At 38.6% G+C, this 25,278-nt stretch overlaps 1 protein-coding gene across 1 annotated transcript in view; it reads right to left on the bottom strand.

Annotated features, from left to right (window-relative positions):
• Positions 1-25,278, bottom strand: part of tox (thymocyte selection-associated high mobility group box) — a 64,978-nt gene that overhangs the window by 35,905 nt on the left and 3,795 nt on the right. The gene's annotated exons all lie outside the window — the stretch shown is intronic.

The following is a 25,278-nucleotide window of genomic DNA, read 5'->3' as shown; positions in this document are numbered from 1 at the left end:
GCAAGGACACAATAAGTAAAGATGGAGGTAGCAGATTGCTGGCTGGCTGCCAGTCAACTATCTGTTTGCCATCTTCTTCAGACATTGAAAATCCTGCAACCTGCCTGAGTAAGAGGGCCGTAAACACACTTCTGTTTTATTACTGTCCATGTCCATCATACACAAGCAGAGATGAGGTGATTTAACAGTGACTGTCTTTGCCAGTCACCATAAAACAACCCTATTATTTCAGAATTTGACATTTTCAGAATGACAGATATTAGTATTTGTTGTTTGCAAATTTGATATGCTGAATCTAGAATTTTGATCCTGCCATTTTAAGTCACTGTGTGACTGACATTTGTTAAAGCACGTTACATAACTTTCACAACAGGAAATATTACTCTATACTTTATATCAGGGCAACTCATATACTATGAGAATAAAACATTATATTTACACAGAGCATCCTATTTGTATGCAGGGCCTTTTACTTCCTTATTTCTCTCTCTTATCTGCACAACACTTCCTCCTGTGAAGCCCTTTCTTTCACAATAGCTTTTATTTGTCCTACATCACAGACAGCAGTAAAGAACAAAGGGTTTTAATGTCACTGCATGTCACAGGCAAGCCACTAGAAGAAAAACAGTCTACAAGATGGTTTTTACATTTCAGTATTCTATTTGTTTTTCATTTTAACTGCATTTAATGTTCAAAGACATTCATAGTGAAGAAGATAATTATAATTGCTCATTAAATACATGTTTCTGGCAGTGTATTTATAGACTAGGTTGACTCCCCCAGCAGGTCTATTCATGTGATAAAAAACTAAATTCATTAACTGCTATGGTCTCTATTAGCCTACTGTTCCAGTTAACCTTTTTTTATCAACATGCAAAATGATTTATATGAAATTTTCTCTTGTATTTTGTTTATCTGCTTCATCTGTTCATTTGATATCTAAACACTTAAGTCGGCAAGTTAACAGTCATTCACTGTTCCATGTAAATAAGGTTAAATATGATTTCTGTTCTCCTGCTGCTATATATACAGATTAGTTTGTCTTCATGTTGGAAGCGGGTAATAAACTCCATGGTGCCTCTCTCTTCCTGTGTGCAGAGCTACATACAAATAGCTCAGCTGCTCTAAACGTGCAACTACACTTAACAACTAGCAATATAGCACGTGGATGGTGCTACATTAATTGTGCCCCAAAATGTATTTTGTAACGTATTCAGAATACGTTACTCAATGAGAGTAACGTATTCGGAATACTTTAGATTACTTAATATTAGAGCTGGGCGATAGAACGATAACGATATGTATCGCGATATAACTTTTACTCGATAGAGAAATTAAGCTATCGCGATAGACCTCGCCGCTCTTGTCCTCTAAATTAAGTAGCGCAGAGCCGAACCAATCACAGCTGCAGCGTCACGTCGCGTGACTTGTTACATACAGCACAAGTGCCAAGCCGCACGTGGGTTTGTTTGGGAAGCAGCCAGCGGGTAATGGAGCCAGCGCGTAATGGAGGAAATGAGTGTGCCGACTAGAAAAATCAACCGAGCGTGACCGAAGAGAAAACAGATGATGGTTCCAACGCCGGAGAGATTGTCGAACGGAAGAGCCATAGAAGTTCCGTAGTGTGAAGGTATTTCGGCTATTTCAAGTCTGACAAAAAATAGAGTAGCGTGCACTGTAAATTGTGCCGAAAGCAAGTCTGGAAATACAATAAACTGGTGCATGCGTCACACTGTGTGCCACGTTATTGTTTCGGTGAAATGAATTTCTACAATACTGTTACTGTTAATTGTACTCTCTGCAGTGTTTAAATGCTTACATACACACACATTTTTCTGTCCGTCTACACATACGACTCGGTTCTGCTTCTATGCCCCAGCTTTGTTTACTTTTTCCCACCGAGGCTTCTAGACTTCTGATTGGCCAACATTTCTGCACGGTTAGGAATCTAGCGCCACCTGCTGCTTTGGCATGTTCATAGCAGCGTTTTCCTTCATTTCTGCCTTTATGTGTGGACGGGATTCTTTTTTAAAACGAAAACGGAAAATCTCCGTTTTCAAAAATACCCGTGTACGCGTGGACGTAGCCTCAGTCTCTGACTGGAAGCGCTAATTCGTCATTCGGCTTTTGTCAGACTAAAGTAACTGTTAAAACTGTTTGAAAAGCTAAGCTATACAACAAGGAGAGATTGAGAATTTCCTTTTAGTTCTCAGTTTATTTGATATTGACAAAAGTTAGTCAGTTTTGTCTGTTCTTCTGTAACACAAACTAAGATTTATTTTTAGAATTAATATTTTGTTTCTAAGTGGAATTGACAATTTAGTCTGTTTCGTTTGTTCTATTTTGAAACTTAAACGCTTTAGCGGCTGCCTTTTGTGTAGTTTGCAATATTTGCCTTTATTTATCTGAAAAAGTCTCATGTTCCTTAAGTACATCTACCCTGTTGAACTTATTATGGGAAATAAATATTTAAATAAAAACAAGCTGCTGATTATTTCACATTTTACTTGTGAGCAACAGCACATTTAAATCTTACAAATATAGTTATTTGGCTTATATCGTGATATATATCGTTATCGCCTGAAATGAAAAAAACATATCGTGATTTGAAAAAATCTCATATCGCCCAGCTCTACTTAATATATTGTCAAGCTTTTTACAACTACATGAATGTACTATTGCTGTGTGATTTATTACTATTACTGAAGGCTACTTGCGATACCAATACAAACTAGATTTTTTAATTTTAATATAAAATGAGTAACAGTAGGGTGGACATTAGGTAAGGCTGCACTTTTTGCAGCAATCCCTGAAAACTATTCCAGGCGTATATAAAACAGGTCCGCGGCTCCAAACTGTAGTAAAGGGACCTCTGGCTAATACGTTGGGTTCTGTGTCGGGCTCGTAGCCGAAAACTAGCTTTACTTTGTTGTCTGGGTCAACTTTGCTAGCACGAGACAGAGAGAGGCGTTGAAAGGCTGCTGCAACGGAGCTTATTGTTTCGGAGGAAAACACGAACAGTCGAGTCTTAATAGCTGACTTACAACTGGGCTCGTCAGGCACTCTTTTTGGCTGCAGTGGTTATTGTTATATTTACATGCTTCCACTTCCCGTTTCTGGTCGGTGACAATTCGTACTTTTCCACTCTCCTTTTTCTCCCACCTCGCGCTCACAGACACATAACGGGTATGGCAGTCCATTCTCCCCGCAGCACAGACTACACTGCCCATGAAGCTACATTATTTAGTTGACACTAGACAAAATACTTTACAACTCCACAACTTTATGAAAACAAAGGCACTGCGCATGTGCGTTTTACCCATATTCTATCACGATATTTCATTTTTTTATTGTTGCCCAACATTATACTGGTATTACCGTGGACGGTATGATATGGCCCAGCCCTACTAAGAGGGAAGAAATTTCACAAACTGACAACAGTGGCCTCCTATTTAAAATACTACACTTCAATTCTTTGAGCTCTTTAGAACAACACATTTGTTCACACATTTTTGTAAAGCCAGACTAGGCTAGGTGTGCTGTACTTTTATTATGGTATAAAGGTACTGACTGCTACTGCTTTAGTGTAAAACAGCAGTGACTATTACTAATAAAAGCCTACACAACTCATGGGACTAAACAAAACAGTATTTGAATCCAGAAACCATATTCAAATCAATCATGGTATCCTTGGTAGATAATCATTGTCTTGGTTGACAAACACAAACAGAAGAACAACATTTGAACAGGTGGGTAAAAGCAAAGCACTGTTTCTTGTAGACTAACACACACGCACACACATACACACACAGGTGACAGGTGGACAGACAGGTGTAGCTGCTCTATCCATTTGCCAGCTGCTGGGTATTATGCAAATGAGGTGTAGGTTTACAGAGTCAACAGAAAGTCAAAGAACAGTGTTGCTTGTTGCCTGGTAGAATTAACAGTTAATTTTTAATGCCTTACAAGGAACACGTCCTCAAAAAAACATAACAATTACAGGAAAGGTGAGATTTGCATCTCTCTCCTCGCCATTCTCTCTCTGTGTGGGTTTCCCAGAAAAATCAGAGGACAAAAAGAAACAAGCAGACCTGCTGACTTCACTGCTAACCTAGCTTCTTCCATTTACCTTTGACCTGAATATATGACATCTCACAGGCACACACACAAAAACTACAGGGAAGCCCTTCAGAAATATACACAAATAGCAACATGCAAAAAACCATCATGGATCAAGACTGATGACTGACAAGTTTACCATTTGTTACTACATTTGATTCTTTCTTTATCTCATTAAACACAGTGGAAAACAAACTAATATAGGTTAAAATATATCTGCATACAAAATAGTTTAAGGAGGAGTATGGCTGCTATTTCAAACCGCTATTATTAGCCAAGTATTAGTAAATATATTTGCTCTGATAACAAAAACAATTGTTAGTTAACCATAACTGATGTATGTTGCCAAGTGTGTAAGGATACAAATACTTAAAAAACAAAAATACTTTTTCGCATCAGTATAATTTATTATTGGGAGGATGTATAGCAACAGCTTGACAATACAGTCTGCGCTACTTTCCACTGATCAGCTGACAAATTCATCCACGTTTATAATTTCCACTTCAGGTGCCGCTTGCATTCATTTAAGAAGGTTCCTCTAGTCTTGCGGCAGCGTAATATCCCTCACACGAGCACAACCAATGTGAGCACCTGCCTCAGCTCTTATCTTAACCACCTGCTTTGACGTATGATCTAACCTCAGCCTGATGCTGGTGCCTTAAGACTGTAAATTGTGGTGTTAATGCCATGCACACTTACCCTCTGCAAATCATAAATAACAATTCATCAATTCCTGAACTTTACATAAAAAACATGAAAAATTTCAAGACCCACATTTACAAACCAGGGTACAAATACTCATTTATACATGCTAAGCCAAGTGGCTAATGTGTTCTTGCTATCTAAAGGACAAATACAGCTCTCAACCTACAGTAAGTACCATGAGAAGAGAGGAGATGAGAAAGAATGAGGGCAGAGAGGTGAAAAAAGCGAAATGGTGATGATTTCTTTTCAACGGGCGCTCAGTCTGGGAGGCAGAGTGGAATCTATTAGGCTTTTCATTAAGTCAGAAGGACCGACAGAGATCTCAGTTGCTTTCAATGACTTGAATTTGTGCTTATTCGCTCAGCAACCGTGTTGAAAAGATGCAGCCTCAACCTAAACACTAACATTTATTTGACCAAGGTACCATTAGGTGGTGGTTTGCCGTCGACATTACCAAGGACAAATATTTCTTGATTTCACTAGTATCATTACGTTTGTAGAGACTATTACTGATTGCACATTTCAATTCATTAACCACAATAAGGCTGCGGCTGTGGACTATTTAAGTAATTGAGTAATCTACTGATTATTCCATTGATTAATCGAGTAATTGTGTAAAAAATACTTTTGTCTTATTAATGAGCAATAATAAATATTCAAAAGAGAAAAAAACACTGTTTTTTCAGAATGAACTGCTCATTGCAATTTCTAAAATGAAAACCAATGTTTACAAGTTTAACTGCATATAACATCTGTCAAAAAAAAAAATCCAACCTTTTGATTATATGTTGAAATTAAAATTTTAAAGAAACCATTTTCTTACATGCAAAAATATATAAATAATTTCAAGTACATTAAAAGATCAAAGTCAAATTTAAAAAAAGATAATCATCTAAAGCAAGACATAAAAATGTTACCCTTACTCTGTCTTCTTGGAAGGCTTTCTGAAATTAATAGGTGGCATGTTTTTGTGCTGCTGAAAACAGATCGTATGATGGTGTAGGCAATATTTAATATTAATAATCATTCAGTGGCCTACTTAACAACCTTCAGGTTGTTGGCTCATTTTTATTGGCTTGTGAATTTTTTATATTTTTAAATATTAATGCAGTTGAATTATTACAGTATTTTATATGATTTCACTTTCAATCTAAAAAAGTTACGAAAGCCTTGAAATTAATAAGGTCTAGTACACCCCATCCCCCCCTTTAGACGCACCCGTTTGCTGCAGGTACGGCTTCCATGTAAGATAGGACGGCTGCTGTCGGCCGTCATTAGGCTGTATAATTTAAACATGTATCAGACTAAGATAACAGTTCATCTGCATATTTTATTACAACTTCTGGAGGCTTACTGCCAATTTTTTCTGTGTAAAACAAACGGTGGTGGATGGAGCAGCTACAAAGTTTGCTTTTATTCACGCCTGAGTTTGTTGATCAGGTGCTTTGATGAAGGACTCCCACCAGCTTTTTCCCAGTAAAGGTTTTAATGCTGATCACAGGAACAGCGCTGCTGTTTTGGAAGCTAGAAACATATTTTCTTTCATTCAATAATGGTTCCGCCTCTTAGTCGTCAAATGAGGGTGAAACGCTCTTTGTTTACATCATTTAAAACATCTGCTGCAGAATCGTGCCTTAAAAGAAACATTGAGGCAAAGAATGTGTGTCGAGAATTTTTTACAATCAAATTATTCAAATTACTTGATGAATTGTTACAACCCTAAACCACAATTATGTTTGAGGGCAAAAAGTCACAAATGCTGATTAGCAGTGCAACATACTCAATCTCAGCAAAAACACAGCTCATCTGTTTAGGTTACTAATGAGCTGGTTGATAGCTGGGCTGCCATTTATTGTTAATTTCCTAAAGACATTATGTCAGAGAGTTGACATCATCCCCACTGCAGATGGCTACAGTTTACAGTACTGTTGTATGACCATTGTAAACATTCATATAAATTAAAAGAAAAAAGTCACAACTTGAAACCATTACTTTTTTGGGCAACAAGCTGGTTACTGGATTTTCTCCAACAAAATTAACATACAGTCAGTTGGGTTATATTCTCTATAAACCAACCGACCTTATATCATCCTTTTCAGTTGATGATGTGAGATACGATCGCTCTGTTCCTCTCTCCATCCATATACAGTCTGTGTTTATGCACCACATACACACAGGGTGAAACATGGAGCAGAGGGGAGAAACTAGTGTCTCTGCAAACAAAATTACTTTAAGCTCTATATTAAAAATCCATCCATCAATTTTCTTAACTACTTAGCCAGTTTAGGGTGGGGGGTACGGGTATTATAGCAGCTAATTTGTAGCAAATTAGGTGTCAGGTTGGCAAAGTTTAAGTCATAAGTTTGAGACAAGCTTGAGACAAAAGTCTGTGTTTCTTATTATTAGCATTGCAATAGTGTTTTTGTTTAAAGAAAACTTACTACTTCCCCAATCCAAGATCACGGTGGGGCTACAGCCCAGGGCAAGAGGCAGGGTACATTTTGAGACGGATGCTAGAGAGATAGACAACCAGTCACACTCACAACCACATCTACAGCCAATTAACCTAACATGCATTTCTATGAACTTTAGAAGAAAGCTAGTGTACCAACAGAGAACTCATGCAGGCACAGAGAGGCCAGTGGATTCAGATCAGGAACCATCTTGCTGTGCTAACCACTTAATCACAGCAAGCTCTGTTTCTCTGTTTTCTGCTACTTTCTAAAGGATCGCTTTTTGTGATCCTCACACACACATTCATTTCAATATATTGCGAGAAAAGAAAGAAAAGGGGTGAAAAAAAGAGCAAAAATAGTCCCAACTAGCAAGATACTGGCAATTCTGGAGATGGTGTTCTGCTGGCGCAGACCTAATGTGCAGTACAATGAATGGTCTATATGTCCTGTGACCTTCTCTGGGCGGCATTTCTGTAACCAACCAACCTAGTGTAATGTGTTATACCCTGTAGATATAAAATCATCAGTTTTATAAACCCTGTCGACCGTAAGTACCTGATTAAGACTAGCTAGCTAGGTTTAATTTAGTATTTAAAACTAATTTGGGGTTTAGTAGTTCACGGCTGAGGCAGCAGCTCTGCGTCAGTCTGATTGGGAAGCACCCTCATTAGCACGGTGTGGCTTTTATGTGGAAATGTGTTGTTTGGGGTGTTTTGTCTTCGATTTCACTCTGCTGTTAAAAATCAGACATTCTTACACTTATAGGCTTATCAGTAGTCGTACCACAAAACAGGAATGATTGTAAAAGTTATCAGTGTGCATCTCAAACCTACCACTGAGAGAACAAAAAAGGATGGCAAGGTTTGTAGTCGAACCAAATTCCTATCTCTTACTCTCTCCCCTCTCATGCCTCTCTCTCTCTCTCTCTCTCTCTCTCTCACACTCTCTCATCTCTGCTGCTCCCTTTCTTCATTTCTGTGTATGTGAGTCTGTATTTGTGTGGGTAAAGCAAAGGTTTGAATAACAAGCAGCCAGCTAAGTGGGTCAGGGTCGGAGGAAGGGGGAGAAATGGGAGAGAGAGACTATTAGGATGACAGACAAGGACAAAGGAAAAGAATACAGTGGAATACAGTGCATCAAGAAAAAGGGGAGCAGAATGTGGAAGAGAAAGGGGGAGAGGTTAGAAATAAAATGTGTAGTAAACGAGATCAAAAGAAGTCATTTGTGAGGGTTACAGAAATTCATTCAGGGGTTTTTTACATTAATTCGCACTCAATATTGTAATCTACTTGAGTCTGAAAATCAAATGAAAAACATCTTAAGTGTGAGGAATCATCAATCCCCAATCATAAAACCAAAAAAAGCTTAATTTTTAGGATAAAGTAAAATTTTAGCTTAAAGAGATCACGGCATAGCTTTAGGTGTTAGAACAGCAATAAAAACTGCAGATGCGTGTACAACAAACGATCTGTGCTCAGCGTGTTTGCAGCGTTGGATTCGACTTACTCTTTGCACAGAGCTCAAGCTGGAGTGGGAAACATGACATGTCCTCTTCTTGTGAAGATCTTTGACTAAATGTGTCACAAAGACAAAGTAACCATATTTATCACTCATGGTTTTGGGTGGAGGTTGAAACTACTTGGCTGGACCAGAGTGAATAGATTTAAGCTCACTCTGAACTGCATCAGGAGACATAAATCAAAATACAAGTGTGTACAGAGAGATAGATGGAGAAGGACAGGAAGACTTATTTTGTGTGTGTGTGTGTACGTGCTTGTGTGGGGAGCTATGATAGTTCAGCTCTGCAATTGTTTATCTGTCTTTTCTTTGTCACCCCGACAACAATATAAACCAAATTTTATTGGCTAAATGTATTCACCCTGACTGTAAATTTAGACTGTGTGTGTGCACTTTTATGTAAATATCGTTCAAATATGCGTGCCTGAGTGTGAAGAGAAATTTTACATTCTTGAAACAGCTGTTTAATCATATTCTTCTGTGTGTTTATGCTGGCTCTGTGGTGGCCATTTCCCCATTATGCTGCCAGTAAATAGCAGCAATCTTTTTTTAAATTTGGAGCTAAGAGTAATCCAAGTATAAAATCTGAATAAATCTCATGAGACAAACTGTCTTTTGAGTTTCTAATATATTTTCTGTAAATTACAGCGTCTTACCACCAGCAAACAAAAGCCTGAACACAGGTTCTTATTCAAGAATTACTTGTTTCGACTAGCAAAACACAGGCAAGTAGGTCTACGAAGGCAACGCAGTCAAATAAAAGGCTATTAACACATTTGGCAAATTTGGTGTTAAACAAGGGGACAAATCTTTTGCTATACACTTTATATATAACCCCAAATCCCCAAAATGTTGGGGTGCTGTCTAAAATGTAAATACAGACAAAATGCAATGATTTTCCAATCTCATAATCCCATATTTTATGAACATAGAAAACAAACTGTTTAAAGTGAGAAAATGTACTTTTTAAAGAAAAAACAAGGTTATTTTCACTTGGATAGCAAAAAAAGTTGGGAGAGGGCCATGTTTACCACTGTAGCATTTCCTCTTCATCTAATAACAGTCTGAACTTCCAGAACAGAAGAGACTAGTTGAGAGGAGTATTGTCCTATTCTTGTCTGATGCAGGATTCTAGCTCCTCAACAGTCCCAGGTCTTCTTTGTCGGATTTTTCATTAATGTTTTCTTTATTTTTGTGAATACAATATATGAGTTTAAAAGATTTACAAGTCACGCATTCTGTTATACACATTTCATTTAAATCTGCTCCATGTTGTGTTCAACAAGACTTCAAAACAGACTATCCAGTCTTTAGGAAAATATTTGCTGAGCCCACAGATCAAGTGAGCTAAAGAGTCACTCTTATTTAGACTTCTATAACATCAGACCAGGACATTTGCACACCACTGGCAATTACAAAGGATGCTTGTTTAACAAAACTTCTGCATCAGTTTCATATTTCAGATCTGAAAACCATCCTTTAAATACAGTCTATGATTTTACACCATCTAGCACGATCATAAAAAAGTTAGTTTAGCGTTAAAGTGTAGTTCAAGCCTTTGCCAAAATTACTCAATACACCAACACAACTGGCTATCACTTTGACATAATGAGATTAATGTGCTTGTGTACACATCCAGCAGTTAGCCAGCAACACAAACTTTCAACTGCAAGTGTGCTGGTGGTTACCTGTTAATTTGTCAGCCCAATATGCACTCTCTTTTTGTTCTGTTTCTGGTCCACCGTAACTCCAGAAGGCCTCTGACTCTTTACCTCCTTAATGTTAATCAGCTACTGTAGTGATAATGGTATGTGTTATTATCCTAGAAGATCTGGCGGACCTGTTTGATAACAAACGTTCAGCTCAGCAGACCCTGTGATCAAAAAACGCACTTACAGAGGTCTATTGTGTCTAATAGCTATGTGTCATTACTGATGACCAAAAGAGAAGAAGATATTGAGAAATGTTTTTTTATTCACTGTTAAAAAAAAACAAAAAAACACTGCTGTTTGGTGCTGAGCAGAGAATGCATAGTGGCCTTTAGTAGTCTGCTGTTTTTACAGAGCAAGAGCAAAAGGCTGTAAGTTGGACTCGAACTCTGGCCACTGTATTTAAGCCATCCACCTGCTCAACCAGTGAGTTAAACTAATGTCCAACAGTGATGCATAAAAACAACTTTTTTTTAATGCATCAAATGCTGGGAGAATAAACCATGTGAAGTTTTGCCTTTTGTAAGATGGAGCATTAGATGATGTCCTCGCTGCTGGAAATACTGTGGTTTAGGTGAAGGAGATGCCATGATAGAACATGCAGGAGGCAGGACGCGGGACAACCACAGCACGAATAGCAGACCCACTGATATTCCAGACAGGTTTTCTTTTTTACCCTACTGGTTTTGTATGATGTTATAGAAAGTGGATGTTTCTAAGCTGTTCATCTCAGGGACACAGGTATAACTGTAAGAGGCAGAAGTAACAACAAATGCCGTCGGACTAAGGGCCTGCTCCAAGTGTGTCAATGTAACAGATGTCAGTAATTGTGTTGGGCAGCAGTAAACAGTAAACTGCTAAACTATGAAGTGAAAGTTACTCTAGAGCTGTGGGGGGCTGTAAATCAGATCACACCTAAATGTCTGCAGTTTTATCACCAGAAAGCTTCCACAGTTACACAGCTTTAACTTGTTACACAACTAATTATACAATGATGTTATGCACAATTTCCTCATGGCATGACCAGCATTTCCTATATAACTGCAAGAAATTTTAATACCTGAAAGAACTTCAGAGCGTGCATTCACTTTTGCTATGTTTTCGTTTACTGTCTTGCAGCAGGACTTGAGGTTTACATTGTGATAGTAACATTTATGAAAATCCATCATAAACAAGCACCTTTGTGAAAAAAGTCTGACCTTTCCTGAGAGAATTAAATTGACACTGACACGTCACACTCCATGCACTGAGACGAGCAGCAGAATCACAGAAAAGTTTGTTTGAAGTCTCAGATAGTTTATAAGAGAAGAGGAAACAGGGTCAAAGCAGATACAAGTTTACACATTTCTAATGTGACAAAGTTATTTCAATCTATCCATGGTAATTAGCAGTTCACTGCAACAGTTATGATTGTATGATCAGGAACAAAAGCTGAGTGCTAAAAAAAATAAAAAAAATAAATACGGGCCGCAACAGCTCTTGAATAATGCCTCGGGAACTGATCCAATCTCTTCCACGACAATTGATCCAAGTCATTGTCACTAATACAGTACACACACACACACAGAACAATGCAGCAACGAATGCAGTATGTGATTTGATTGCAATATGTTTGTTTTGGAAATGAAATCCTGATAATTAGTCCCTTCTGGCAGCGCACTGTCTCTGCCCGTCTGTTCCGTTTGGCATCCCTCCACCAACCAGGAGTCCCTCGCCACCCTGTCCCCATGATTCCACCAACTGAAACACTTTCAGACACACCGGCACACAAGCAACAGTGCTGAAACTCACCCAATCGTGCGGGGGGGGGGGGTTGGCATGATGTTCAGTAGCGTGTATGACAGCCAACTTGGACAGACGGACGGACAGATTGATTGGTTGTGTTCTGATAGATAATTAGATGAAATGCCGACACTTTGGAGAGTGCTATAGGAGTAAGACTATTGTAGAGGTACTGTACAACTTTTTAAATACCCAGCACTGCTGATATATGACAAGAGCATTCTAGCAGTCCAGCATAGCACTTTGTTACTCAAAGAGCAGGTTAGTTCTCACTCACTGTTCTCACTCACTGTGCACAGAAGCACATTTTCATACTGCTGATATGTCATTTTAAAGTCACTGCCAAATCCCTATTAATTCATTTTTTGTAATCCTGAGTGACAGCGATTGTTCTTTAAAAATGCTAATACTTCCATCAGGGTTTGGTGAGGAGTGCATTCTTTTTCACAGTGGAGAGGATCGTCTGTTTATGACATGGCTGTGAGCCAGCAATTACAATATACAGTAAGCTAAGTCAGCCAGCTCATGTGGAGCAGATTTATTATTACATGAACACAGAGCATGTTCCCTGCAGGCGTACACTGAGCCTGAGGGGAACAGGGTGTGATGATGATGATAATGTAAAGTCCCCCAAGGTGACTTAGAATGCTTTAACAAATAACCTGTCGGCTTTGGTAAAAGCCGGCATGTTTGTTGGGTTAATTTGGGGTTGTATGAAAACCTGCAGTCGACATCTAAGAGTCTGTTAACTGGTGATGTTGTATTATTAAGCCTTGGCTCACCCCAAGGATTTGACGCTCCCAAGTTTGTCAATTCACTGTTTTCATGGTATGTCCTGGACCCCTAGATTGGTCGGATACTTCCTCAGAAGGAAGCTGAAAGCCAGTTTTAGGAAGCAATAGCAGAGGCTGTGACCCAGTTCTTGAAAAACTCATACTTGTGGTGAAATGGGGAGTCCACATAACCACCTGCACATAAACCATCTCAAAAGCTACTGATCTGGGATGCCAGCAGCCTTTAAGTAAGCACTCTTAAGACATCTGTTGGATGAAGATGGTTAATGCCAAAATGGTGCATATGAAGGTAAAGAAGCAAATTAAACTTATTCTACTTTAAAATAGCCCGGATCTGAACCAGAGGCAGTAAGACCATTGATGGACATTGATGTCAAAGTGTCAGATAAAGTGATATGGAGAGGCAGCTGATTATTGCTATGTGGTTTCTTTGTCACCAAACAATCCAGCATCACCTGCCATAACACAATACTTACTAACAACCTACAGAAAGTAAAGAGAGCCAAACCTATAGTTCAGTTACCATGTTCAGTAAGAGAAAATAATCATGATACAGTACATTATATGCACTAAACTAAAATATGTGCAAGATGTGACAAGTTCAGTTCTCTATTTTCGCTTATTCCATCTTTTTTTTTCTTTAAAAAAATAAAATAAAAAATCTCTGTGTTTCACAAATCCTCGTCTTTCCCCTTGCTGTCTACTAGGACTGCAACAATTCATCGAGTAACTTGAATAACTCAATTAGAAAAAGTCCTCAACGCAAATTTTTTTGCTCCAATGCTTCAGTTGTCACTATGGAAGGAGTTTAACATGAAGCCAGAGTCGGTCTATACACACACGCGTTCACACACACACACACACACACACACACACGCGCGCGCGTTAAGAGCAAAGAGGCGAATGAAGAGACGGCAAAAAGAGCAGTGTTTGTTACTGTAACTGCCATTAAAACCTTTACTGACAACAGCTGGCAGAAATCAAACCCCCTGTTCAATAAGATCCAAGTGAAGAAAAGCAAACTTTGTAGCTGCGCCCATCCATGGCTGTTTGTTTTACACAGCAGGGTGTATGAGGCCATATTTATGTAGATTAATATAAAATATAAGTATTAACTCATTCACTGCCAGCCATTGGCAGTGAATGAGTTAAACCCATTGACTCATTCACTGCCATTGACGTCTATAGCCGTCAATGGCAGTGAATGAGTTAAGATTGATTAAAAATATAAAAACAAGAGCTTTTTTCACCCCCTTCTTCTACAGGACAGTAAAAATATACCTCGACCGGTAAAACGCTGTTAGGTTGGACACTGAATGATTATTAACATTAAATATTAACATCTACACCATCATCAAGTCCTTTTTTTTCTGGACCAGGAAACATTGCATCAAAATACAGGGCAAAGAAGACTGCTCGCCATTCTTCATTGCAGGCACCACGTATTCTTTTTACAGGCTTAAAGGCACACACACTCACCCCTTCACTTGCACACTTAAACATGTAAACACACTCACAGGAACACACACCAAATCTCCCTCATATCCAGGAGACACAAAACTGTCAGAACTCCTTTGCTACATATTAATGTAAGAAAGCCTTCCACAGTAAAGGCAGTTTGATTTTACGCCTTACTTTAGGTTGCATGTACACCTTGACATGACTGTACTTGTGATTATTTTACATTTAAGAACATGTTTTCTTTAAGATTATGATATTGCATGTAAACACAATGCGAGGGTTTAGGTTTTTCACAGATGTTGTATGCAGTTAAACTATTAAAACACTGCAATTTTTAAACACATGAACAGTTTGATTTGAACAACCTGTATTTTTTCTTTAGAATATTTATTGCTGCTCATTAACAACACAAAATAATCCATAGAATACTGAAATAACTAGATTACTCGATAGCTACAGCTTACTGTCTATCCCCCATGTTTTTCTGTTCTTGTCTCATGCCCTGCTTTTTCCGCCATGTCCACTTTTTCCTCAGTATTTGCTTTAGAAATACCTCACCCAGCTTACCCAATCATCATGTTTACATTAGGCTCTCTCTCTTTCTCTCAGTGAGTCTTTATTCATTCCTTTCTCACTTGCATACAGTTTCACCACAAATACTTGTGTTGACATATATGCACTTATGTTACTTCACGGTACTTCAGATTTACAGTGAATTCACTTTTGGATCAAATTACCTTCTCCTTTTCACATCTGTTCAGAGTCACTATGAGCGCTGTCAGCCAATCACAGTTCAGCACAACTCACTTCTGTATATACTTTCATTAAAACTAGCAGCTGGCCACAGGGATGACGAGCCTGATGCTCTTTACCTTCTGTTTCTTTGTTAACAAAAAGTACAAAACCCAGAAATGAACTAGAAGAATGAAGCACACATTGTTGCTCCAATTAAAAATACACCATGCCATCTGGCAGCGAGAGCACAGTCCAGCTGATGTCAATCAATGTTACGTGCAACACAAATGACGCCCTACAAATAAGACAGGGGGTGTGAAACATTTAGTGAATTCTAAGATTTACAAAAATAACACATTGACAATAACTTCTATATTTTCACAGCTGGATGTGGGGATGAGCACTACATTGTGTAACTAAATAACCTGCAACTGCACATAAGTCATTGGCCCTGATGCAATGTTGGTTAAACTTACAAGTTTAATGATCAATCACAGAGCGTGCCAGAACATGTCTGTTGTTTTTCTACCACAACGCATAAACTTTGGGTGCCTACTAACTCTCCAACAGAGGGTGAGAAAGAAGGAGTGCCTCACTAGCGGCACAGAGGTACAGGGAGGAGAGGGAGACCAAAATCTAAAAAGCAGATCTGCCCAGATTTTTTTGTTAGGTACTTTTTGGGGGAAAATAAATCAAAACAAACTACATCTGAACATCTACATTCAATTCAATTCAATTTTATTTATATAGCGCCAAATCACAACAAAAGTTGCCTCAAGGCACTTCATAGATACAGAGGAAAAACCCAACAATCATATGACCCCCTATGAGAAGCAGTTTGGCGACAGCGGGAAGGAAAAACTCCCTTTTAACAGGAAGAAACCTCCGGCAGAACCAGGCTCATCTGCTGCGACCGGTTGGGGTGAGAGAAGGAAGACAGGATAAAAGACATGCTGTGGATGCGAGACAGAGATTAATAATAACAGATATGATTCAATGCAGAGACTATTAACACATAGTGAGTGAGAAAGGTGACTGGAAAGGAAAAACTCAATGCATCATGGGAATCTCCGGCAGCCTACGTCTATTGCAGCATAACTAAGGGAGGATTCAGGGTCACCTGGTCCAGCCCTAACTTTAGCAAAAAGGAAAGTTTTAAGCCTGATCTTGAAAGTAGAGATAGTGTCTGTCTCCTGAATCCAAACTGGAAGCTGGTTCCACAGAAGAGGGGCCTGAAAACTGAAGGCTCTGCCTCCCATTCTACTTTTAAATACTCTAGGAACAACAAGTAGGCCTGCAGTGCGAGAGCGAAGTGCTCTAATAGGGTGATATGAATCTGGTTAGATACCATATTTCTAAGATTTTCAGGGCCAAGTACAATAACCTCAGTTTTATCTGAATTAAGAAGCAGAAAGTTAGCGGCCATCCAGGTCTTTACGTCTTTAAGACATTCCTGCAGTTTAACTAATTGGTGTGTGTTATCTGGCTTCATGGACAGATAGAGCTGGGTGTCATCTGCATAGCAGTGAAAATTTATGCTATGTCTTAAAATGATACTGCCTAAGGGAAGCATGTATAATGTAAACAGAATTGGTCCTAGCACTGAACCCTGTGGAACTCCATAATTAACCTCAGTGTGTGAAGAGGACTCTCCATTTATATGTACAAATTGGAGTCTATTAGATAGATATGATACAAACCACTGCAGTGCAGTACCTGTAATACCTACAGCGTGCTCTAATCGCTCTAATAGGATATTATGGTCAACAGTATCGAACGCTGCACTAAGGTCTAGCAGGACAAGCACAGAGATGAGTCCACTGTCAGAGGCCATAAGAAGATCATTTGTAACCTTCACTAAAGCTGTTTCTGTGCTGTGATGAGCTCTGAAACCTGACTGAAACTCTTCAAATAAACCATTCCTCTGCAGATGATCTGTTAGCTGTTTGACAACTACTCTTTCAAGGATTTTTGATATGAAAGGAAGGTTGGAGATTGGCCTATAATTAGCTAAGACTGCTGGGTCTAGAGATGGCTTTTTGAGTAAAGGTTTAACTACAGCCAGCTTGAAGGCCTGTGGTACATAGCCGATCATTAGAGATAGGTTGATCATATTTAAGATCGAAGAATTAATTAATGGCAGGACTTCTTTGAGCAGTTTTGTACGAATGGGGTCTAAAAGACACGTTGATGGTTTGGAGGAAGTAATTATTGAAGTTAACTCAGAAAGATCAATTGGAGAAAAAGAGTCTAACTTAACATCAATGGTACTAAGAGTAGCTGTAGATAATATTACATCTGTGGGATGATTATTGGTAATTTTTTCTCTAATGATAAAAATTTTATTTGTGAAGAAGTTCATGAAGTCATTACTAGTTAACGTTAAAGGGATGGTTGGCTCAAAAGAGCTTTGACTTTTTGTCAGCCTGGCTACAGTGCTGAAGAGAAACCTGGGGTTGTTCTTATTTTCTTCAATCAGTGATGAATAGTAAGATGTTCTGGCTTTGCGGAGGGCAGCAAACTATTTCTCCAGGCTAAATGATGATCCTCTAAATTTGTGACATTCCATTTCCTCTCCAGCTTACGAGTCATCTGCTTTAGGGTACGTGTTTGAGAATTATACCACGGAGTCAGGTACTTCTGATTTGAGACCTTAGTTTTCACAGGAGCTACAGTATCCAGAGTCGTACGTAGTGAGGAGGTAAAATTATTAACAAGATAATCGACCTCTGTTGGGGTAGCGTTCAGATAGCTGCTCTGCTCTGTGTTGGTACAGGGCATTGAAGATGATAACAGTAGGTGGATTATATTCTTAAACTTAGTTACAGCGCTTTCAGAAAGACATCTACTTTGATAAAGTCTACTCTCCACCGCTGTGTAATCAATTATTGTAAATGTAAATGCTATCAGGAAATGATCAGACAGGAGAGGGTTTTCAGGAAACACTGTTAAATGTTCAGTTTCTATGCCATATGTTAAAACAAGATCTAGAGTGTGATTAAAGTGGTGGGTGGGTTCTTTTACATTTTGAGAGAAACCAATTGAGTCTAATAACAGATTAAATGCCATGTTGAGGCTGTCATTTTTAGCATCTACATGGATGTTAAAATCACCCACAATAATTATTTTATCTGAGCTGAGCACTAAATAAGATAAAAAGTCTGAGAAATCAGACAGAAACTCTGTGTAAGGCCCAGGTGGACGATAGATGGTAACAAGTAAGACTGGTTTCTGAGTTTCACAGCTGGGGTGGACGAGGCTAAGCATCAGGCTTTCAAATGAATTAAAAGTCTGTCTTGGTCTTTTGTTAATTAATAGGCTGGTGTGAAAAATTGCTGCCACACCGCCCCCTCGGCCTGTGCTTCGAGATTTCTGGTAGTTAGAATGACTCGGGGGTGTTGATTCGTTGAAACTATTGAACTATTGAAATCGCGTTTGAATTTGCACTTGTTTTTTGCTTTGACTTTGCGATCGCGCGAACTGTGTATAGAGAGCGGCAGCACTGATTGGTAAGTCACAGATTAATTGCGCAACAATTCCTCTGGCATCGTCTTATCAACTATCAAACATGACAAGTGAAATCTCCTGCAGCAAGCTTGAACATGTGAGAGAGGTTGATTGCGCAGAGAATTGCTGATCGTTATGTAAGTATGTGTGTAAAAGCAGATGGATTTACGCAGGTATTTTAGTTCTGCAGAGCCAAACAAGACAGGTCAGGGTGAAGAAGGGGCAGCCAAAGAAAAGCCTACCACAAAACGGAAAAGTCATGACAAATCAGACTATGAGGCAAAAGGAAAGCGCAGCTTTTTTGGTTTCATGGACAAAAGAATTTATGTGGCTGGAATATGACGAGCTAAATAACATAATGTTCTGCCGGGTGTGTTGTGAGTTTCCCTCGATTTCTGAGTCGACAAGCGCCTTTGTTACTGGGACCAGTCATTTTAAGAAAGACCCCATCAGAACCCATGAGAAATGCAAGAAATGCATTATTGCTCAGTCTGCAGTATCTTTCCCAGAACAAACACCAATTGCAAAAAACATACTAAAAATAAACCAAGTACAACAAGAAGTCCTGAAAAAGCTGTTTAGAACAGCGTACTATGTTGTAGAGTGAACTACCACTGGCAAGATTTAGCAGTCTTTGCAAACTTCAAAAAGCAAATGTCCTAGATCTTGGTTCCACTTGCCTCTTACTGAACACTGATTCATGTTCTACACAGTTCTTGCAAGTTCATAGAAATTTCTGTTCAATTAGAACCAAATATTTGAGTTGATGATTGTAATTTGTTGTAATTTGTGTTTGAAAATTTTTTAGATTGATGTTTTGTTTCCTTTACAATATTATACATTAAAGTATAACAAGGAAACAAAACATTAATGAAAAAATTGTCCTTTTTTTTTTTTCTTTTTTTTTTTTTTATTCGGGCTACTTAAATTTATTTTGGGCTACCAAAAACTGAATAGTGCCTGCCCGAAGGGCTAACAGGGATTTTGACATTTTGCGAGCCCTGCTTTTAGCCATAAACAAGCACAGTTTCAGAAGCTAGAAGATGTTACCTTACATATCAAGTCTTCAGGCATCTGGCCTTCTGTGATAACACTTCCATTAGCATACAGGGAGAATTTCTGTGAGAAGAGCTAGTTGTAAAACAAACTCTAAACAGGATACTGGCGACCTGTGGACATGAACACTTTAAATTTGCCCTCCTGTTCACTGAGAGGATCTCTGAGTAGAACAAGAACTGCTAGCTGAAAGCCCTCCGAGAGGCAGATGAAACATTCAGGAACACAACGACAACAGCAACTGAACTTTTAAAATGAGACAGAGGGGAATTGTTTATTACTAAATTAATTGCAAATGGCAATCAATTTACCAATGGACAAATGCCCAAGTAAAGTGGAGAACAGTGTATATGCAGATGAAATAGAAAGTTGTATATTAAAATAGAGCTGGGCGATAGAATGATAACGATATGTATTGCGAAATAACTTTTTCTCAATAGAAAAGTTAAACTATTGCGATAGGCCTCATTAGGGCTGGGCCATATTATACCGTTCACGGTAATACCGGTATAATGTTAGGCAACGATAGGGAAATGAAACATCGCGATAGAATGGGAGTAAAACGCGCATGCGCAGTGCCTTTGTTTTCATATGCACATGGCCGCTTGTTGAGTGAAACAGATGAACCAGAATTGGTTTGTAAAAATGGTGCAACTTCAGTGATGTGGAACTGGTTTGGTGTTTGTCCGTCAGATACACGACAAAGCACATTTTTTTGCAGAACATGCAAGCGGCCGTTGTTATTGTCGTATTTGTCGGACTAAGATGCTCTTAAATCTGGGAGTAATCTGGGTCCTAAACTCCGTATTCTTCAGGTCAAACAACACTGCAGCATCACTGAGAGTTCAAAACTGTCTAAATTCTTTCATCTTTAATAAAACGATCAGCATTGCTGCTTTACCAGGTGTAACTATAAAGTTTAACTTCCAGGCATCCATGAAAACAAAATGTATTACATTTAACGGAGTTAGAAGTTAGCAGGAAGCTAGCGGAAGTTAGCTCGCTAGTTTCGCTAGTTACCTAAGCATGATATTGCATGTTCTGACTGAGAGATTTCTGAAAAAATTCAAACGTACAGCTCTGCTATCACTTCCAACATGAATGAAGACAGGAAACTAAACAGCAGTGATGTTTGTAGGGTTACTGAAGTTGGGCTAGCTGGTATATAATGATGTGCTACGTGATCGCTAGCGACACAGCTATGTTAGCATAACATAAACAGTGAAGCTGGAGGACGAACACTAACACTTTTCCACTTATAAAAGTTAACGTTAAAGTTCCTGATAGTTAGAGACAAACGCAATCGCATGGCAGGATGCTGTAAACGGACCAAACTTCAGTCAGGAGAACAACTGAGATAATCCATCCACAATACGAGGTTAGTCATTAGTATACTGCAACAACATGGGAATAGAGCAGCTGCCAGAGAATTCAACATTAATGAATCAATGGTACAGAAGTGGAGGAAGCAAGAAGAATGAGTTTAATAAAGTTTGATTTATCTGACTGCTTTGTTTCGCTTAATGTGCCTTATAATCCCGTGCACCTTATGGTCCAAAAAATACGTACTGCACACTGCAGTTTAATGTTGCAAAGCACCTCTTTTTAACTTCAGTGGATATTATACATGGTTATGCTCAGGATATGTCAGCCCATTTCTACTGGAAATGCCTTTTGGTTAAACTTTCAGCAAGGAATTTGCATTTGCACTGTTACATTTTTATAAAGCTTTAATGTACATAAAAACCAGCTTCTTGTTTAAGTGAAAATAAATGGAAGGTTGTCTTTTTGCGCTATTAATGTTGTGGAGTTGTATTTTGTCTCGCATCAAATATATCGTCAGTTATATCGTTATCGCAAATTTTCAAATATATATCGTGATAAATATTTTTGGCCATATCGCCCTGCTCTAGGCCTCATCTCTCCTGTCCTCTTAAAAAAAAAAAAGAAGAAGAACAGCCAATTAGGGCTGGGCAATATGGACTAAAATTCATATCGCGATATAATTTAAAGCATGTGCAGTAACAATATATATCACGATATATTCTTTTCTTCTGTATAACGCATTTTCCACACTGTAAGGCACACTTAAAATCCTTTAATTTTCTCAAAAATTGAGAGTGTGCCTTATGTATGAATTCTGGTTGTGCTTACTGACCTCGAACTGATTTTGGCTGCAGAAATCTGTTAAAAAATGTTTTAGTACAACTTTGGTAAGCCGCACTGCTTGATGGATTGTCAGGTCCCAAAGTCAAATGAACACTAAGCGTTAAAAACGGTCTAAATTATTTCATCTTTAATAAAATCATCAGCGTTGCTGCTTTATCGGGTGTAACAATGAAGTTTAATATCCATGCATCCATGAAAACAGAATTTATTAAATTTAACGGAGTTAGAAGTTAACAGGAAGTTAGCTCGCTAGTTTACACCTAAACATTTCATACCATGTTCTGACTGAGAGATTTTTGAAACTAATTAAAACGTACAGCTCTGCTACCACTTCCAACATAAATGAAGACAGAAAACTAAACAGCAGTGACGTTTGCAGGATTACTGAAGTTGGACTACCTGGTATATAATGTTGTGCTACGTGATTGCTAGCAATACAGCTATGTTAGCATAACATTAGCACAGTGAAGCTGGAGGATAAACGCCAACTTTTTTTCCACTCGATAAAAGTTAATGTGTGGGATTCTGGTGGTCAGGGACAAATGCAATCGTATAGCAGGATGCTATACACGGGCCAAACTTCAGCTAGGAGAACAACTGAGATTATTCATCCACAATACGAGGTTAGTTATTAATATACTGCAACAACATGGGAATAGAGCAGCTGCGAGAGAATTCAACATTAATGAATCAATGTTACGGAAGTGGAGGAAGCGCAGTTTTTGGCTTTCCCCATATTTCAAGAGTGAGAGACGAGATCTCTTTGCTATGACTGTCGCCCGCCATAATTTGCAGATGAGAATGGTTTTAGCCGCTGCGATGCTTTCGACCAAAACAGGCACAGCTTGATGACATCATCAACATGCGCTATCACGATAGAGTCAAAATCTCTGTCGTTGGCTAAATTTATATCGTTTCTATCGTATATCGTTTATGTCGCCCACCCCTACAACCAATCCAAATTAACTAGCGCAGAGCCGAACCAATCACAGCCACAGCGTCACGTGACTTGTTACGTACAGCACAAGTGCCAAGCCGCACATGTGTATTTGTTTGGGAAGCAGCCAGCCGCCGTGCCGCCCGGGTAATGGAGGAAATGAGTGTGCTGACTAGAGAAAAATCAAACGAGAGTGTGACCGAAGGTTACCGAAGAGAAAACAGATGATGGTTCCAATGCCGGAGAGATTGTCGAACAGAAGAGCCACAGAAGTTCCGTAGTGTGAAGGTATTTCGGCTATTTCAAGTCTGACAAAAAAACAGAGTAGCGCGCACTGTAAATTGTGCTGAAAGCAAGTCTGAAAATACAATAAACCGGTGCATGCTCAATGACTGAAAACGCTAATTCGTCATTCGGGTTTTGGCAGACTAAAGTAACTGTTAAAACTGTTTGAAAAGCTAAGCTATACAACAAGGAGAGATTGAGAATTTCCTTTTAGTTCTCAGTTTATTTGATATTGACAAAAGTTAGTCAATTTTGTCTGTTCTTCTGTAAAACAAACTAAGATTTATTTTTAGAATTAATATTTTGTTTCTAAGTGGAATTGACAATTTAGTCTGTTTTGTTTGTTCTATTTTGAAACTTAAACACTTTAGCGGCTGCCTTTTATGTAGTTTGCAATATTTGCCTTTATTTATCTGAAAAAGTCTCATGTTCCTTAAGTACATCTACCCTGTTGAACTTATTATGGGAAATAAATATTTAAATAAAAACAAGCTGCTGATTATTTCACATTTTACTTGTGAGCAAAGGCACATTTAAATCTTACAAATATAGTTATTTGGCTTATATCGTGATATATATCGTTATCGCCTGAAATGAAAAAACATACCGTGATATGAAAAAATCTTATATCGCCCAGCTCTATATTAAAAGCACAAGCAATGTTGGACAGAGGTGGAAGAATCATGTGACAACAGAGTTGGGCGATGTATAAAAATTTTCCAACCGGCAATCGTCAGTCCAACAATCACCGATGGGCATTTGCGCATGCGCAGACTTTTTGATGGGCAGGGCAATGTTATCATATATATATATATATATATATATATATATATATATATATATATATACATATAGTCACCAATTTGGGATTTCTTTGGCTTTAAACCAGATGAAAGAGGTATACCTAAGGATGTGACCAAAGCGGCATGCCACTTGTGCAGATGTACAAATTGTTTGAGTACTTTGCCAGCAAAATACTCAAACACGACTAACTTGCATGAGCATGTACGTGTCCACCATCCACCTGAGTATGCTAGGCTATCACCAGCTTCTGCAGCTCCAACAACAAGCATTTGGGCGCACTCTGAGGAGGGTGCATTTGCTCGCAGATGAAAGAGGGTGCTGTTAAAACAGTGCTATTTTTTTCTGTTCGACTGCATCTATTAGCTCCATCATTATTAGCAAACTTACTCACTGGTAAATAAAGAAATAAATCGCCCTTGTAAAAACTATCGATATATTCGTCCAATCACCCAACCCTATGTGACAACAACCTCTTATTGAACTTTACACCCATTAACATGTAGCAAGTGTCCTTGGGCAAGACACTTTACCCTACTTACCTACTGGTGTTGGCCAGAGGGGCCGATGGCGCGATATGGCAGCCTCGCTTCTGTCAGTCTGCCCCAGGGCAGCTGTGGCTACAACTGTAGCTGCCTCCACCAGTGTGTGAATGTGAGAGTGAATGAATAGTGGTATTGTAAAGCGCTTTGGGTGCCTTGAAAAGCGCTATATAAATCCAATCCATTATTATTATTATTAACACATCTGTAAAATTCTGACTGTATTCAGACATGCTGCACAGTTTACTTGCAATTCTTCAAGGTTTTTATTTGCAGCCAATTGCATGCCAGAAGGCTCGGCTGTAAACTATCTCTTTATATTTATTTTTGTTTTTTTATTACATTTCTCCACACAACCAAGCTACTCATTATTTTTGCACCAACATTTTTCTTTTTATTAAACACCCTACATTATCAGTAGCTGTCATACTCAACCTTGAGAAATAGGTTGTTATGAATTGGCTATAAAGCAGCCTTAATGCAGAGCTCTAATCAGAATGGATTATTTTGGATTGATGGATAATATAGCTTGTTTAATCCATTTGTTGATGAAGTGAGGATTCTAAGACCACATTCTGCCAAAGATATACAAACAGACACAGACAGTAACACAGAGAGACTCACAAGCTAAAAGTAGCATGGGCCTCACCGTGAAGCTATTCAATGCAGTGTATTTTAAGGGTGTAAATGGTAAATGGCCTG

Source organism: Aulonocara stuartgranti, assembly GCF_965226115.1.
Source record: "Aulonocara stuartgranti genome assembly, chromosome: 18".
NCBI lineage: Eukaryota > Metazoa > Chordata > Actinopteri > Cichliformes > Cichlidae > Aulonocara > Aulonocara stuartgranti.
This window is presented reverse-complemented; position numbering and strand designations above follow the sequence as displayed.